The 17,731-nt window shown below is 42.8% G+C and overlaps 1 protein-coding gene across 1 annotated transcript in view; it reads left to right on the top strand.

Moving 5' to 3' along the window:
- The first annotated feature begins 1,574 nt into the window (after positions 1-1,574).
- B3GALNT1 (beta-1,3-N-acetylgalactosaminyltransferase 1 (globoside blood group)) overlaps positions 1,575-17,731 on the top strand; it is a 29,812-nt gene continuing 13,655 nt past the window's right edge. The window contains 2 exon segments of the mRNA XM_052639192.1: positions 1,575-1,602; positions 4,307-4,395. The gene's annotated coding sequence lies outside the window, so the exon portion shown is untranslated.

The raw sequence follows: 17,731 nt of genomic DNA on the forward strand, positions 1-17,731 counted from the left end.
TTTCAGATGGCACTACGTGAGGGGTGCCGAGGGAGGAGAGGAAATACTATTCCTGGATTAATTCAACAACCGCTATCCAGATACCGGTACAATCAGAGGCGCGCCTCAAAAACAGCACACTCAGCTCCCGCGCCTCAAAGCCTCTCCATTCCTCCCAGGGAGCAGCAGTTTGGTGGGACAGACTTCCTCTGAATTCTCCAGGGCAAAGGAAGAGTACCGAGCGGCATTTCACCAGAGCGCGAGACGCCAGGGACTTATGTTCACACCCTGGACCATTGCAACCCCGACGTATCCCCACCCTCCGTTTTCTATAGACTCTAAAAGGAAAACGCGCATTTCTTACGCAAGAGCAAAAGAACTCTGCAAGGTTTCTTCTTTCCTTCCTAGCTCTGTGCGGAGTGCAATAAGTAAATTCCTCCCAGATTGCCTCGAGGCCGGGCATTTACGCAACTTGAAAATAGGGCTAGGGGAACATATAGGAGCGCGTCTTAAATCGAAATCCTTCCCGAAGTCGGCCACTACATCGACTCACCCCGGCTGGGCGCAACTGTAAATTGCCTACCTGGCACCCCGGTGCGTGACATGCAAACTGATGGCGAGGATTCAGAGCGCGCGCCCGGACCACCGCGGAGCCCTCCAGCTGGGTTCGGGGCCCGCGCGTGCGTACGAGCGAGCTAGCGAGGGGCTCCCGGGCGCGGCGCGTGGTCTGCGCGCGCCCGGCTGTGCGTGTGGCTGCGGGAGGCTGCGTGTGCGCGCAGGGAGGGACAGTCCGCCGCCCGCCCGCGTCGGAGCAGGGTGCGCGCCCTGCGCGGGAGGTAAGTGTGGGCACGGGCTCTAGGGAGGTGCGGAAGCCTTGGAGAGCCCACCTCACCGCCCCCACTCCCCGGGTTGGGTGGCGGGCTGGGTGGCGGGCGTGGCCCTAGGGCCCGCTCCTTCCGCACCGCGCCCTCTTCAGGGACACCCAGGCCGGGGCGGCTCGGCCGGGAGGCGGGCAGGGCGGTGCCGCCTACTCCTCAGGCCCTCTCCCGGAGCGCGGCTGGGGTGGAACCGCGATCAGCCGAGCCCTGGGGCTCTGGCCTCCGCGACGTTCAGCTGCCCCACCGGGTGAGCGCGGGAGATGGGGCCCCGTGGGACTGTGGGCGACATCGCGGAGCGCCGGGCTGCGTGGTGGGGCCAGGCCGAAGCTAGAAGGAGCCCGCTGTCCTCCCTGACCCGCCCCAGGGCGCAACCCACCCCAGCCCGTCGCCTTGGGCCGCTCCGGTGGCACATTCTAGGAGCAGCCGGTGGCTCGTTGGCCCAGTCGGCGGGGGAGGAGACGGGACGGTGTTTCGGTGTCGGATTCCCTAGCCGGCCTGGGGTAATTCATCGCCCAGACTCTGGGGAAGGGCCCAGGAGCCGAATTGTGGGAGGGTTGTCCCTCCTGGGGAGGGATTGGGAAGAATATGGACCTAAGAAGGATGGGCGGGCGAATTGGCCAGAGGGAGGAGGAAACCTCAAGGGGCTGGGGCTATGTGATTTTTAAGAGGCGGTCTTAGCAAGCCTACAAGTAAGTCATTTTAAAGGAAACCTTGAAGGTGTAATGGAGCCTCACTTTTTCAAGCAGTAAGTAATGATACCAGCAGGAAGCAGGAGTAGCATTACGTAGTCCTTCTTTCTCTTCCACTTCTCACTGCTTTTCTAGGAGGGAAATTTGCAAAGCAGAGATGGTTTTCTTTCCTCTCTAGCGTTTAGGAGGCTAGGCTGACAACTTGTCAGCCACAAGTTGTTTTCTTTCTGTATTTAGAGTTAAGGAAAATTTGAGTTTGCAGTCCTCAGCTGGGAACGGCTTTGTGTTTTGACCCTTTTTTCCCCAGGCGGCTTAAACAGAGGTAGGGAGCTGAGTTTTTGCTCTCAAAATGTGTTGATGCCTGATAAAAGCATACGTTGAACTTGTATCAGTGTAGAGAGAGGGACTATTTACTATTTAGAGATAAAAGTCTAAGACTCTTTTTTTCTCCTAAACAGAAAGTTCATTCAAACCAATGGTTGTTGGGTAATTTCAGTCCTGAAAGTAAAGCCTGTTATCTAGACAGTTCAGTTGCTCAGTGGAGTCAGACTCTGCGATCCCATGGATCGCAACATGCCAGACTTCCCTGTCCTTCACCATCTCCCAGAGCTTGCTCAAACTCAGTGTCCATCAAGTCGGTGATGCTGTCCAACCATCTCATCCTCCGTCATCCCCTTCTCCTCCTGCCTTCAATTTTTCCCAGCAGCAAGGTCTTTTCCAATGAGTCCGCTCTTCTATCAGGTGGCCAAAGTATTGGAGCTTCAGATTCAGCATCAGTCCTTCTGGTGAATATTCGGTACTGATTTCCTTTAGAATTTACTGGCTTGATCTCCTTGCATTCCAAGCGACTCTCCAATACCACAGTTTAAAAGCATCAGTTCCTCACTGTTCAGCCTTCTTCACAGTCCAGCTCTCACATCCATACATGACCACTGGAAAAACCATTGCTTTGACTAGATGGACCTTTGTTGGCAAAGTAATGTCTCTGCTTGTTAATATGCTGTCTAGGTTTGTCATAGCTTTTCCTCCAAGGAGTAACTATCTTTTAATTTCACAGCTGCAATCACCATCTGCAGTGATTCTGGAGCCCAGGAAAAGAAAGTCTGTCACTGTTTCCATTGTTTCCCCATCTATTTGCCATGAAGTGATGGGACCAGATGCCATGATATTTGTTTTTTGAATGTTGAGTTGTAAACCAGCTTTTTCACGCTCCTCTTTTGCTTTCATCAAGGGACTGTTTAGTTTCTCTTCGCTTTCTGCATAAGGGTGGTGTCATCTGCATATCTAAGGTTATGGATATTTCTCCCAGTTATCTTGATTCCAGCTTGTGCTTCATCTAGCTCAACATTTTGCATGATGTACTCTGCATATAAGTTAAATAAGTAGGTTGACAACAATCAGCCTTCATGTACCCCTTTTCCGACTTGGAACCAGTCCATTGTTCCATATACAGTTCTAATTGTTGCTTCCTGACCTGCATACAGGTTTCTTAGGAGGCAGGTAAGGTGGTCTGGTATTTCCATCTCTTTCAGAATTTTCCACAGTTTGTTGTGATCCACACAGTCAAAGGCTTTAGCATAGTCAGTGAAGCAGAAGTAGATGTTTTTCTGGAATTCTCTTGCCTTTTCTATGATCCAATGGATGTTGGCAATTTGATCTCTGGTTCCTCTGTCTCTTCTAAATCCATCTTGAACAACTGGAAGTTTGTGGTTCACATACTGTTAAAGCCTAGCTTGGAGGGTTTTGAGAATTACTTTGCTAGCATGTGAGATGAGTGCAATTTTGTGGTAGTTTGAACATTCTTTGTCATTGCCCTTCTCTGGGATTGGAATGAAAACTGAGTCTTGTTGCCACTGCTAAGTTTTCCAAATTTTGAGTGCTGGTATATTGAGTGCAGCACTTTCACAATATTGTCTTTTAGGATTTTGAAGTAGATCAGCTGGGGAAGGCAATGGCAACCCACTCCAGTACTCTTGCCTGGAAAATCCCATGGATGGAGGAGCCTGGTGGGTTGCTGAGAGCCAGACACGGGGTCCCTGGGGTCGCTAAGAGTCGAACATGGCTGAGCGTCTTCACTTTCACTTTTCACTTTCATGCATTGGAGAAGGAAATAGCAACCCACTCCAGTGTTCTTGCCTGGAGGATCCCAGAGACGGGGGAGCCTGGTGGGCTGCCGTCTATGGGGTCGCACAGAGTTGGACACGACTGAAGCGAATTAGCAGTAGCAGCAGCAGCTGGAATTCCATCACCTCCACTAGCTTTGTTTGTAGTGATCAAGACAGTGGCCAAATATAAATCCAGATGAGATGCATGAAGTGATTTGAGAGCAAGGAGAAAGAAGAGAGGATCAAAGCTTTAACAGAAATGAAAATAATGTTGATAATAGGTATAGAGCATTAATTTTATGAATTTTTTAAACATTTTATTTTGTTTTTGGATGTAGCTGATTAACTATGTTGTAATAGTTTCAGGTGAACAGCAAAGGGACTCAGACATACATATACATGAATCCATTCTCCCCCAAACTCCTCTCCCATCCAGGCTGTCACATACCATTGAGCAGAGTGTTCCTTACAGGAATAGGTGCTTGTTGCTTATCCAGTTTAAATATAGCAGTGTGTACATGTTGATCCCAAACTCCCCAACTATCCCTCCTCTTCCCCTGCAACCATAAGTTCGTAGAACATTAATTTTAGATGTTATCATGCCCAATGTTGTTGTTATGACTGAAATATATTCTTTTTCTGTTCTTCTGTTCAGTAGTTCATGGCAAATCTTGTAATTAAAGCATGGAATATGGAAAACAAAACACTTCAGCTGGTACTTTAGTCTCATGTGAAATTCTACAGGTAAGCCCATCTTATTTTAATTGAGAAATTATCTATATTGGTTAAAATTGCATATAATAGTGTCCTTTATAAGATTTTAAGGATCATTTATGCAGCTGCAAGTTTTGTTATATATTCTAATATATTTCTTTCCCTAAAAGATTCGAGGAGTTGAGTTAAGCTCAGTTAAACCATTTAAGATTATATAAAGATATATGTGTGTGTAAAACACCATGGTATTTCAGGGAAACATAGCTATATATACTAAATTTAGTGGTCGTATTCAACTCAAGATTGGACTCAACTCTCTTTATCCCTAAAAAAATACTCCAATGACTATTTCTCTCTTTTTCTTCCCTTTCACATGATTTGCCTTGTCTCTGTACCCAGTCTCCAGCTCTGTTCTGTTCACTATTGGATAATACAGGTAGAACCCCGTTTTAGGAAATGCCTTTATCCCTTCTGCCACCATATAATGTCCAGGCCAAATACACTTTTCTGTTGCATTTCTAACAGCTATCATTGCTCATCCCTGCTCACTGTGTAGTAGGTACCCACGCTACAGCTTCATGAATGAGATTCACAATGGGAGAGTCAAACAGGTGCTTTTAAATGGCCTGGCACAACAGATTCAAGAGTTGCAATCTGTTTAATAGCAGGCTCTTTGGCAAACATCTTTTTTGAGACTATGAGCATTGATTTTGTTTTAGTAAAATGTTGCATATAATAGATGTTGATTTGCTTTTGCAACCAGAGCTTTTGATACATTGTGAATCAGAAGAGAAGGGAAGGCATGGTAAAGTTAGAAGTGACTTGTAGGGGGTCTTCCTCCATCTTCTCCAGGTGGGCTTTGCTCATAATGTTCAGTCTGAAACTTGGAATTGTGAACCTTCCTCTACACTCTGCATTGTGTCTGAAACTTGAGGGCCAGGCAGCCCAGTCTCTATCATAGGTCCAGCGTATTGAATGAATGAATGAAATACATTCAAATAGCTAAGGACAAGGGAAGCGGTAGCTTGGTTTGACAGGCAAGAGTGACAAGAGATCTGTTAATACTCCTCATCTAGGGCCACTATGGGAAGAAGTATTAACTAGAGCAGCTTTCACTGTCTATTCCTCCAATGAGTGAAGCTCTAACAAAACAGAGACAGGCAGCCAAGCTGTCAAGTCAGCCTTGGTGCTATTCTGCCTGGCTTGCTACTCAGTCTTTGCTACACTTCCAGTTTTCCTAGCTTTTCTGGACCTGGTTATCCTGTTGCTTCTTCCCACAGGCTACTTTGTCATGTGACTCCCTCAGACTGCCCACCACTCAGGGCAGAGTTGTGTCAACTTTTTTGTACACTTTGCTCCCTGCACCAGAATATAGAAAGGCTGTGAGGGTGGACTCTTCTACAGGCGCTGTGCTCTAGAGAAGGAACATAACATTTAGAGTTGAACCTGAACTTGGGTTCCAGGTCCACCTGTTCTTGGGCTGCACTGGTCTCTGAAAAATGACATGGTGACACCCATTTTACCATGTTATGAAATGTGCTTTGTAAATTGCTGTAGACATGATAAATACTTAAGCTCAAAAGTCCACTTAACCTTAAAACAAACAAACCCTGCTGACAACATTGTATATCAACTATACTTCAATTAAAAAAATAATTTAAAAAATGTTTTAAACCCTGCTTAAAATTCTAACATGTATTGCAAATTACAGAAAGTACACTCTGTGTGTGTGTGTGTTGGATACAGTTGCATATAGGGCAGAAGCAAAGAGAAAATTGCAAATGAAAAGCAAAGAGAAATTGCAAATGAAAAGCAAAGAGAAAATTGCATATTGGCAGGTCCTGCTTTTGACTGCTCTTCATGTTTCTCAGCCTAAAGATCCTACACTCCACAACCGCAGAAATCTATAAAATACAGATGTCCTCTATCTGCAGTTCTAGGGCTCCCTCAGATACCAAAATCCATCACAAATCCTTAAAATGCCATAATATTTGCATATAATCCATGCACATCCTCCATATACTTTAAATCATCTCTGCTGCTAAGTCACTTCAGTCGTGTCCAACTCTGTGTGACCCCATAGACAGCAGCCTGTCAGGCTCCCCAGTCCCTGGGATTCTCCAGGCAAGAACTCTGGAGTGGGTTGCCATTTCCTTCTCCAATGCATGAAAGTGAAAAGTGAAAGTGAAGTCACTCAGTCGTGTCCAACTCTTAGCCACCCCATGGACTGCAGCCTATCAGGCTCCTCCATCCATGGGATTTTCCAGGCAACAGTACTGGAGTGGGATGCCATTGCCTTCTCCAAATCATCTCTAGGTTACTTCTAATACCTAATATAAATGTTATATAAAATATAACATTTAGTTATGTTATTTGTAAATTCAAGGTAAATGATATGTAAATAGTTGCCAGTGCACATGGCAAATTCAAGTTTTGCTTTGGGGAACTTTTTGAAATTTTTTTTTTTTTAACATTTTTAATCAAAAGTTAGTGGAGCCCATGGTTGTAGAGCTCTGTATTCCCTTCTATTGTTATTCTTACACTAAAATACCTTGTTTATAAACAGTACATGCCTTTTTAAAATATGTTTTTAAAAGCCCAGCCAGGTATCTTTTACCTCAATAGGCAGGAGACTGGAGGCTTCTACTCTAATGAGGCTGGAATGAAGGGCATTCCTCCCACACATCTGAGTATCTGAAGGTGGTACTGCTGCCACCAGCAGGGGGTGCAAGGACAGAATGGGGAAGTGTTAATGAAGCTTCAGGTATTTATACTCACTGTCTACCTAAAACTGTATAACAACCACAGAGTTATGTTTAATATGAATGGTTTTCTTAAACTCATTGTACTTCAAATCCATTCTTAAAAATGGAACAACTTTAAACTGTTATGTAAAATGAAACCTTTTCTATATCCTACATTTTATTTTATTTTTAACATTTATTTATTTATTTGGCTGTCCTTGGTCTTAGTTAACGGTGTGCGGGATCTAGTTCCCTGACCAGGGATCAAACCTGGGTCCCCTGCATTGGGAGTGGGGAATCTTAGCCACTGGACCACCAGAGAAGTCCTCTATATACTACATTTTAAACATGAATAGCAAAGTTATGGAATCTTGAAGTTGGAAGGGACCTTAGAAGTTATCTAAAATAACTTAAAACTCGGTAAGGAATTAATCTTTGAAAATTTCTGCCTACTGCTTCAAGATTTCTGTTGGTGAGGAGCAGCCCCTTCTAGTACAGTCATCTGTACTGAATCTTCCCACTGATTTTTATCCTTGGGCTTCCATCTGCCTCCCAGAGTTACACTGATGTATTGTTCAAAGTATCTGAAAGCATCTATCATGGTCCTTCTAAGCTTTTGTTTTCCCCAGAACAAAATATGCCTCAGTTCCTTCAGCCACTACTTCATACAGTCCTTATTATAGGAGATGATAAACCCTTAACCTTCCTCTGCACTAAATCTAACTTGTCAGTTTTCCTTTTAAAATGTGGCTATAGGATTATGATCCCTTTTGCCCAGACTTTTCCCTGTTTCTTGAACCTAAGAGTGTATTAGGGGTTTTAGTATCTGTGTGTGTTTTGGCAGGACACATTATGGTATTTTAACTTGTAGAATTTCTGTAAGCATTGTCATTCATTTACAAGCACTTGGGGAATGCTTTCTGTCCCAGAGATTAGGGACTCAGCAGCTATAAAAATGGACATTGTCTCTGTTCTGCTGTTCTACTGGAACTAGACAGGGCCTGAAAGGTATCTGGCCCACTCTCTTAAATATTCTAATGAGACAAGCAGCGCCCAAAATTCAGTAGCTTGTCCCCTTCTTTAGCCCTTGGAACTAGAATCCTTGTGTTCTCTATCCAGTTACTCCTTTACATCATCACCTTTCTTCATATTGAGTTCATACTCAACTAAAACATTTAAGTCTTCTTAACTTTGACTGTTGTTAAAATCTCTTCCATCCTCTCTTGTACAGTTGGTTTTTTGAACTCCGACACAGATCAGTAAATTTGTTGTCACCAGATTTCATCTTGCTTTGGTTCTATTCTAACCTGTTGAAAGTTTTTTAGATTGTAATTATATCTTCTAATAAATATGCTATTTTTTCCCTGCTTTCTCCTGTCTTCAAAATTGAACATTATCTTTCAGCTTTTATTATCTTTGTTTTTGCATTCACAGTTCTCTGATGAACATACATTTGTAATTAGAAACATTTTATATGTTTTTTAAATAATTAAATTAATTTTCACTTTGCAGAAAATAAGCAACATTTTTGCACCCCAGGGAAGAATATCAGATTATTTTGGCTTAAATAATTATACCATTGCCATAATGCTCTTTTCCGTTTCCCTGGAACCCTTGTATTTGACCTGATCCCTCCACCCATGCCTCCAGTTTATTTTCTTGTACCCAGCATGTTTCTGATGCAAAATGAAAGGTCCATACCTGCATGAATTGTTGGTTATTCTTTTTGACTGTCATTAATAACTCATATGTCAGGTTTTGAGAATGGGCATCTTGAGTCTTGCTGTATAAAGATGGTAAGGCTGTGATGCCACTTTACTCTTTCTCTCAAGGTTCAGTGGTTAGAAGGTTTCACCCCGCTCAGGGTAGCTCTGGTCAAGAGGGTTGCAGTAGACGCCCTAGGATAGGAAGGGCAGTGGCCAGGAATGTGAGGTTTGGAGTTCTGTTTGATTTTGGTTCTACCTGTGTTTGTACCTGTGTTTACCTTTGTTTATAGCCTGTGACTTTGGGCAATATATCAACTCTCCCTAAGCCTTAGTTTACTCACCTGTTAAATGTGAACAGTAAAGGTCCTGAAAGCTCCTTAAATCATGGAGTCTCTTGAAGATGACATGACTTAGTGCCTGGTGCTCTTCCCATAGATGGGACACCCAGGGCCAGCATATCGTGTGGACACCTGCCTACATAGATTGCACACGGTGTCTGAATAAACAGATAACGGATTGAACTGCCAAGCTCTTTTTATGTTTCTGTTGGAGTATGGTGTGCAAAAAGAAAAGTGTGCAAGTTAGAAGATAAATTATTAGAGTGACCACACCTGTAGCCACCATCTAGATACAGAAATAGCACATAGCCAGCACCGCTAAAGGTCCTCTCCAGACTCTCCCAATTGCATTTCCTCCCTCTCCCCAGGGGTTGCCACTGTCCTGAATTCTAACACCATAGATTACTTCTCGGAGAAGGCAGTGGCACCTCAATCCAGTACTCTTGCCTGGAAAATCCCATGGACGGAGGAGCCTGGAAGGCTGCAGTCCATGGAGTCGCCGAGGGTCAGACACGACTGAGCAACTTCACTTTCACTTTTCACTTTCATGCATTGGAGAAGGAAATGGCAACCCACTCCAGTGTTCTTGCCTGGAGAATCCCAGGGACGGGGGAGTCTGGTGGGCTGCCGTCTGTGGGGTCACACAGAGTCGGACATGACTGAAGGGACTTAGCAGCAGCAGCAGATTACTTCTGCCTGCTTTTCTGCTTTGTGTAAACAGCATCATAACGTCTCTTCTTCAGGCACCTGGCTTCTTTAGCTCACATTATGGTTGAGAGATTCTCCATGGTGTCATGGGAGGTTGTAGTTTGTCTTAATTTTGCATAAAGTGCTATTCTCTAAATTTCTTTCTTTCTTCTATCATGGGTTGTTTCCAGGTTGGGGCTGTCATGAAAAGTGTGCTATTAAGAACTTTCATGAACATTTTTGGTTGTCCTTAAACAGACATACACAGTGTTGCCTGTTCTGCCTGAGGTATAGTAGCCATGTCATTGGGCTACTCAGTTGTATCTCAGTGAAGATTTTTCAATTTCCATTAATTGAACCAGTTTGTTCAGCTTTTTGCTTTTATTTCAACTATTTAAATATTTATTTGTTAAATTATTAAAATTAGTTTCACAATTCAGTGAATACAAGATGTCCTAGGACAGGATTTCCCGAAGTGCAAAATTCTAGTCTTGCCAGAGGCTGTGAAATTTAAAATAGGTTCTTTGTTCAGATAAGTTTGAGAAACGTTGCACAACATATCCTTTTCTCAGAAAATGTACATTAATATATTAAGAACTCTGAAAAACTCTCCATATGTACACTTCTGTGTGTAAAATTGATAGCTGGTGGGAAGCTCTGTGCAGCCCAGGGAGCTTAGCTCGGTGCTCTGTGGTGACCTATGAGAGTGGGATAGGGGGTGGGAGGGAGGTTGAGGAAGTGACAGTCTCTAAGTCATGTCCAACTCTTTGCAACCCCATGGACTATATGGTCCATGGAATTCTCCAGGCCAGAATACTGGATTGGGTAGCCTATCCCTTCTCCAGGGGATCTTCCTGACCCAGGAATTGAACCAGAGTCTCCTGCATTGCAGGTGGATTGTTTACCAACTGAGCTAATGTTGAGGAGATAAGAGATATATGTATACTTATAGCTGTTTCACTTTGTTGTACACCAGAAACCAATACAATTGTAAAGCAACTGCTGCTGCTGCTGCTAAGTTGCTTCAGTCGTGTGCAACTCTGTGCGACCCCATAGACGGCAGCCCACCAGGCTCCCCCGTCCCTGGGACTCTCCAGGCAAGAACACTGGAGGGGGTTGCCATTTCCTTCTCCAATGCATGAAAGTGAAAAGTGAAAGTGAAGTCACTCAGTCATGTCTCACTCAGCGACACCATGGACTGCAGCCCACCAGGCTCCCCCGTCCCTGGGATTCTCCAGGCAAGAACACTGGAGGGGGTTGCCGTTTCCTTCTCCAATGCATGAAAGTGAAAAGTGAAAGTGAAGTCACTCAGTCGTGTCTCACTCAGCGACACCATGGACTGCAGCCTACCAGGCTTCTCCGTCCATGGGATTTTCCAGGCGAGAGTACTGGAGTGGGGTGCCATTGACTACACCCCAATAAAAAAAAATAGTAATAGTAGTTTGAATAAAAAAAATAATTTGAATGATTTCCAGTCTTTTTGTCACAGCCCTTTTGAGGTTCTGTAACACCTGAAGATAGGACACCGATGCAACCCTCTTTGGCTGCCATAAAGTCCTATGCCTAATAACTGAGACGCCAGTTCCTTCTCTGAGGATGGTGGTTTCATTGGATGTTTAAAGTATTTGCATACTTAATAATCTAGAAGCTGACAACTGTTTTGTCTCTGGAGGTTTTCTGGGCTTTTCTGTTATTTGAGATTTTTCTTCAGCTATGGGCTGTAGCCCACCAGGCTCAGGCTCCTCTGTCCATGGGCTTCTCCAGGCATGAGTACTGGAGTGGGTTGCCGTTTCCTTCTCCAAGGGATCTTCCTGACACAGGGATCGAACCTGCGTCTCTTATGTCTCCCGCTTTGGCAGGTGGTTTTTTACCACTAGCACCCCCTGGGAAGCTGTCGTACCTCAACCACCAAATCAACAAGTAATTACTGGTAACCTGCTGTGTACCCAGCATTGTGCTAGACTTGTGAGACAGAGAAGATGGTTTGCTTAGTGTAAATTATTTAGAGTCTAGTTGGTGAATGCCTGTACAGTTAATACAATCACAAGTTTATTTTTTAGAAAATGGAAAGTATTTTAAAATTATAAATATAATTTATTTCTTGACAGTGAAAAGTGATACTATTATTTAAGAAGTCAGTAATAAAATCATAGTATCCATGTTGGGCCCTTTTGTGTTTTTCTATGCATTAATGTTTTAGGTTTTTCTTTCTGTCCCTCCCCTTGGGCATGGGGTTTAGAACAGTGTCAGCGTTCATCAAGCCTCCTGCTCAGCCTTCCTAAGTTGCCCCAGCTGTCACGGTATGAGCTGCTTCCAGAGCTCAGGCGAGGCCAGCTGGATTTCTGCAGCATTACAGTATGGGCCTTTGTCTGCATGGCTGGATGTCGTTTACCTTCAGAAACTGCTGAGTGCCCCAGTGCTGACTGGTTAATTCATGTTCCCCACGTAAACCTCATAATAACCAAATTGGCATCGATGCTTGTTTTATATCTGGAAGAAGACACTTTTGAGAAGTTAACTTCTCCAAGGTCACACAACCATTAAGTGCTGCAACCAAGATGGGACAGTGAGCCATCTAATTGCATTTTTGTTATTTTTTTTTTCCTGTTTTGATAAACTTGAAATACAAAGAAAACTATGAATATAAGAGTAAACCTGCATTTCTATCACCCTGGGTTAACAACTGCTAATACTTTATAGTATTTGTGTCTAATCTACTTTTTCCCATGTTTTACATGCCTCCTTCAATCTTTCATAGTAACACCCACACTGCTTAGTGTGGAAGGTGTTCCTTTAAAAAACAGTTTTATAGCTGCTTCTAAAAACTCACTCTTTCTGTGTACAGTTTACAACTGTTTATCTAAATGGTATTATATATGGTATATATATAATGGTGTAATCATTCAACTTGTATTTTTACTCAACATTGTAATTTTGAGAACTGTTCACATGAATACACTACGTGCAAATCTAGTTCATTTCCTTTAACTGTCTTGTCGGATTCCACTGAAAGACACACAGGTTTTATTTTATCTATTATCTTTTGTTCATTGTTTAGTCGCTAAGTCATCCTTATTGGTTTTTTGTTTTTCATTATTTTCTGTTTCATCTTATTATTCCTTTTATTTTCTTAGTAGTAACATTGGAATTTTTTGAACTTCTTGTACTCCGATCATTTATTTTCAATCTGTTTTTTAACATAGTGAAAGTGAAAGTTGCTCAGTTGTGTCTGACTCTTTGTGACCCCATGGACTGTAGCCCACCAGGCTTCTTTATCCATGGAATGCCCCAGGCAAGAATTCTGGACTGGGCTGAAGTGAAGATTCTCTTCTCCAGGGATCAAACCTAGGTCTCCCACATTGCTGGCAGATTCTTTACCATCTGAGCCACTACGTTATCTGTTAATGCTGATGAAAGAAGACAGACTGAAAAAAGTCTGCATAACATATTATTTCATTTATGTGCTTTCTGGTAAAGACAAAACTATAGGGGTGAAAAAATCAGTTGTTGCCTGGGGATTAGGGGAAGAATTGATTACAAAGGAACACTAGTAGATTGTTGTGTTGGAACTGTTTGGTATCTTGATTGTGTTGGTGGTTACATGAGCATCAAAACTTACGGAATAGTACAATAAAAATGATGAACTTTATGTAAACTATATGCCAGTGAAAATATATCATATAGATACAAAAAAATATATAAAGTAATACTACTTTTTTTTAAAAAGTACATTATGTTTAAGTTAATTTTCCGTAAGGATTGTTTTAGTTATACCCAGTGCATTCTTCTATGAAGCACTTTTTTAAATGGGGAGGGAAAAATTTTATTTTCCTTGTTTTGAATTGTAATGTATTCAGGTATCCTGCGGCTGCTGCTACTAAGTCGCTTCAGTTGTGTCCGACTCTGCTCGACCCCATAGACAGCAGCCCACCAGGCTTCCCCGTCCCTGGGATTCTCAAGACAAGAACACTGGAGTGGGTTGCCATTTCCTTCTGCAATGCCTGAAAGTGAAGAGTGAAAGTGAAGTCACTCAGTTGTGTCCGACTCTTAGCGACCCCACGGACTGCAGCCTACCAGGCTCCTCCGCCCATGGGACCCTCCAGGCGAGTACTGGAGTGGGGTGCCATTGCCTTCTCTGTTCAGATATCCTAAGAATCAAAATAATATTTAAAATATGTATAAGTAATGATGTAATATAACGATATAATATTACAATTACTAATTATAATGTTAGTGGTGGTGGTTTAGTCGCTAAGTCATGTCTGACTCTTGGAACCCCATGGAGTGTAGCTCCTCTGTCCATGAGATTCTCCAGGCAAGATTACTGAAGTGGGTTGCCAGTTCCTTCTCCAGGGGATCTTCCCGACCTAGGAATTGAATCCGGGTCTCCTGCATTGCAGGCAGATTCTTTCCCAACTGAGCTATAAGGGAAGCCCCATAATATTAGTAATTAATTGTTACTAATACTACATTGTTACTTAGTAATATTGCATTGTTAATGTAAAAGTAATATTACAAAGTAATACAAAGTTGGATTGAGTAATCTAACCAAGTGATAGCAAGTAGTGTAACGAAGTAATACAAAAAGGAGTGCTCTCACCTTTCTTTCTTCTCTACCCTGTTCCTCTCTGTTCTCTACCCTGCTCCTCTCTGTGTCTTGACTTTGTTTTTCTTATGTACATACAAACATTTGCTTTCTTTCTTCTTCCTTTCTAACACAAAAGTTAACACATTATAAACATTGTTCTATACTTCTTCATTTATATATATTCCGTGTCAGTACTTAGAGAATATGGGCTTCCCAGGTGGTTCAGTGGTAAAGAATCCACCTGCCAGTGGAGGAGCCACAGAAGACACAGGTTCAATTCTTGCGTTGGGAAGATGCCCTGAAGGATGAAATGGCGGCCCACTCCAGTGTTCTTGCCTGGAGAATCCCATCGACAGAGGAGGCCGGTGGGTTACAGTCCAAAGAGTCGCAGAGTCAGACACAACTGAGCACAAGCATGCGCAGACAGGATATTGAATATAGTTCTCTGTTATGTAGTAAGCCCTTGTTGTTTATCTGCTTTACATATAGTTGTTTGTATCTGCCAATCCCAAACTCCTCATTTATCTCATATCCCTTTTCCTCTTTGGTAACCCTAAGTTTGTTTTCTATGTCTGTGAGTCTGTTTCTGTTTTGTAAATAAGTTAATTTGTATCTTCTTTGAGATTCCACATATAAATAATGCCATATGGTATTTGTCTTTCTCTGACTTCACTTAGTGTGATAATCTCTAGGTCCATTCAGGTTGCTGTAGTTAGCATTATTTTATTCTTTTTTACGGCTGATAATTTTCCACGTTTTTTTTAATTCATTCATCTTTTGGTGGACATTTAGTTTGCTTCCATGTCTTGGCTATTGTAAGTGCTGTTATAAACACTGGGCTTCAGGTACCTTTTCAAATTAAGAGTTTTTTCTGGGTCTATGCCAAGAAGTAAAGTTGCTGGATCATAGTGTAACTCTATTTTTAGTTTTGTGAGGAACCTCCATGCTGTTTTCTATAGTGGCTGTACCAATTTGCATTCCCACCAACAGTGTTGATTCCCTTTTCTCTATACCTCTTCAGCATTTGTTATGTATAGATGTTTTAATGACCTGTTGAAATGATACCTAATTGTAGTTTTGATTTGCAGTTCTCTAATAATTAGCAAAATTGAACATCTTTTCATGTGCCTATTGGCCATCTGTGTGTTTTCATTAGAGAAATGTCTATTTCAGTTCAGTTCAGTTCAGTCGCTCAGTCATGTCCAGCTCTTTGCGACCCCATTAATTGCGGCACGCCAGTCCTCCCTGTCCATCACCAACTCCCGGAGTTCACTCAGACTCACATCCATCGAGTCCGTGATGCCATCCAGCCATCTCATCCTCTATCGTCCCCTTCTCCTCCTGCCCCCAATCCCTCCCAGCATCAGAGTCTTTTCCAATGAGTCAACTCTTCGCATGAGGTGGCCAAAGTACTGGAGTTTCAGCTTTAGCATCATTCCTTCCAAAGAAATCCCAGGGTTGATCTCCTTCAGAATGGACTGGTTGGATCTCCTTGCAGTCCAAGGGACTCTCAAGAGTCTTCTCCAACACCACAATTCAAAAGCATCAATTCTTCGACGCTCAGCCTTCTTCACAGTCCAACTCTCACATCCATACATGTTCACAGGAAAAACCATAGCCTTGACTAGACGGACCTTAGTTGGCAAAGTAATGTCTCTGCTTTTGAATATACTATCTAGGTTGGTCATAACTTTTCTTCCAAGGAGTAAGCTTCTTTTAATTTCATGGCTGCAATCACCATTTGCAGTGATTTTGGAGCCCCAAAAAATAAAGTCTGCCACTGTTTCCACTGTTTCCCCATCTATTTCCCATGAAGTGATGGGACCGGATGCCATGATCTTCGTTTTCTGAATGTTGAGCTTTAAGCCAACTTTTTCACTCTCCTCTTTCACTTTCATCAAGAGGCTTTTTAGCTCCTCTTCACTTTGTGCCATAAGGATGGTGTTATCTGCGTATCTGAGGTTATTGATATTTCTCCCAGCAAATGTCTATTTAGGTCTGCCCATTTTGGGCTTGGGTTTCCTTTTTTTGTTATTGAGTTGTGTGAGCAGTTTGTGTATTTTGGAAATTAAGCCCTTGTCAGTTGCATCATTTGCAAATATCTTTCCCAGACTTGGGTTTGTCTTTGCATTTTGTTTACAGTCTCCTTTCTTTGCAAAAACTTGTAAGTTTAATTAGATCCCATTCATTTATTTTTGTTTTTATTTCTTTTGCCTTAGGAGATAGACCCAAAAAAATATCACTACAGTTTATATTAGAGACTGTGTTGCCAGTGTTCTCTTTTAGGAGCTTTATTGTGTCATGTCTTGGGCTTCCCTTGTGGCTCAGCTGGGAAAGAATCCACCTGCAATGTGGGAGACCTGGGTTCAACCCCTGGGTTGGGAAGATCCCCTGGAGAAGGGAAAGGCTACCCACTCCAGTATTCTGGCCTGGAGAATTCCATAGATTACAGTCCATGCAGTTGCAAAGAGTTGGACATGACTAAGCAACTTAACCTGCCTCTTGAGAAATCTGTATGCAGGCCAGGAAGCAACAGTTAGAACTGGACATGGAACAACAGACTGGTTCCAAATAGGAAAAGGAGTACCTCAAGGCTGTATATTGTCACCCTGCTTATTTAACTTATATGCAGAGTACATCATGAGAAACGCTGGGTTGGATGAAGCACACCCTAGAATCAAGATTCCCAGGAGAAATATCCTCAGATATGCAGATGACACCACCCTTATGGCACAAAGTGAAGAGGAACTAAAAAGCCCCTTGATGAAAATAAAAGAAGAGAGTGAAAAAGTTGGCTTAAAGCTCAACATTCAGAAAACGAAGATCATGGCATCTGGTCCCATCACTCCATGGAAAATAGATGGAGAAACAGTGGAAGCAGTGTCAGACTTTATTTTGGGGCTCTCCAAAATCACTGCAGATGGTGATTGCAGCCATGAAATTAAAAGACACTTACTCCTTGGAAGGAAAGTTATGACCAACCTAGATAGTATATTCAAAAGCCGAGACATTACTTTGCCGACTAAGGTCCGTCTAGTCAAGGCTATGGTTTTTCCTGTGATCATGTATGGATGTGAGAGTTGGACTGTGAAGAAGGCTGAGCACCGAAGAATTGATGCTTTTGAACTGTGGTGTTGGAGAAGACTCTTGAGAGTCCCTTGGACTGCAAGGAGATCCAACCAGTCCATTCTGAAGGAGATCAACCCTGGGATTTCTTTGGAAGGAATGATGCTAAAGCTGAAACTCCAGTACTTTGGCCACCTCATGCAAAGAGTTGACTCATTGGAAAAGACTCTGATGCTG

The sequence above is a fragment of the Budorcas taxicolor genome, chromosome 1 (genome assembly GCF_023091745.1).
Source record: "Budorcas taxicolor isolate Tak-1 chromosome 1, Takin1.1, whole genome shotgun sequence".
NCBI lineage: Eukaryota > Metazoa > Chordata > Mammalia > Artiodactyla > Bovidae > Budorcas > Budorcas taxicolor.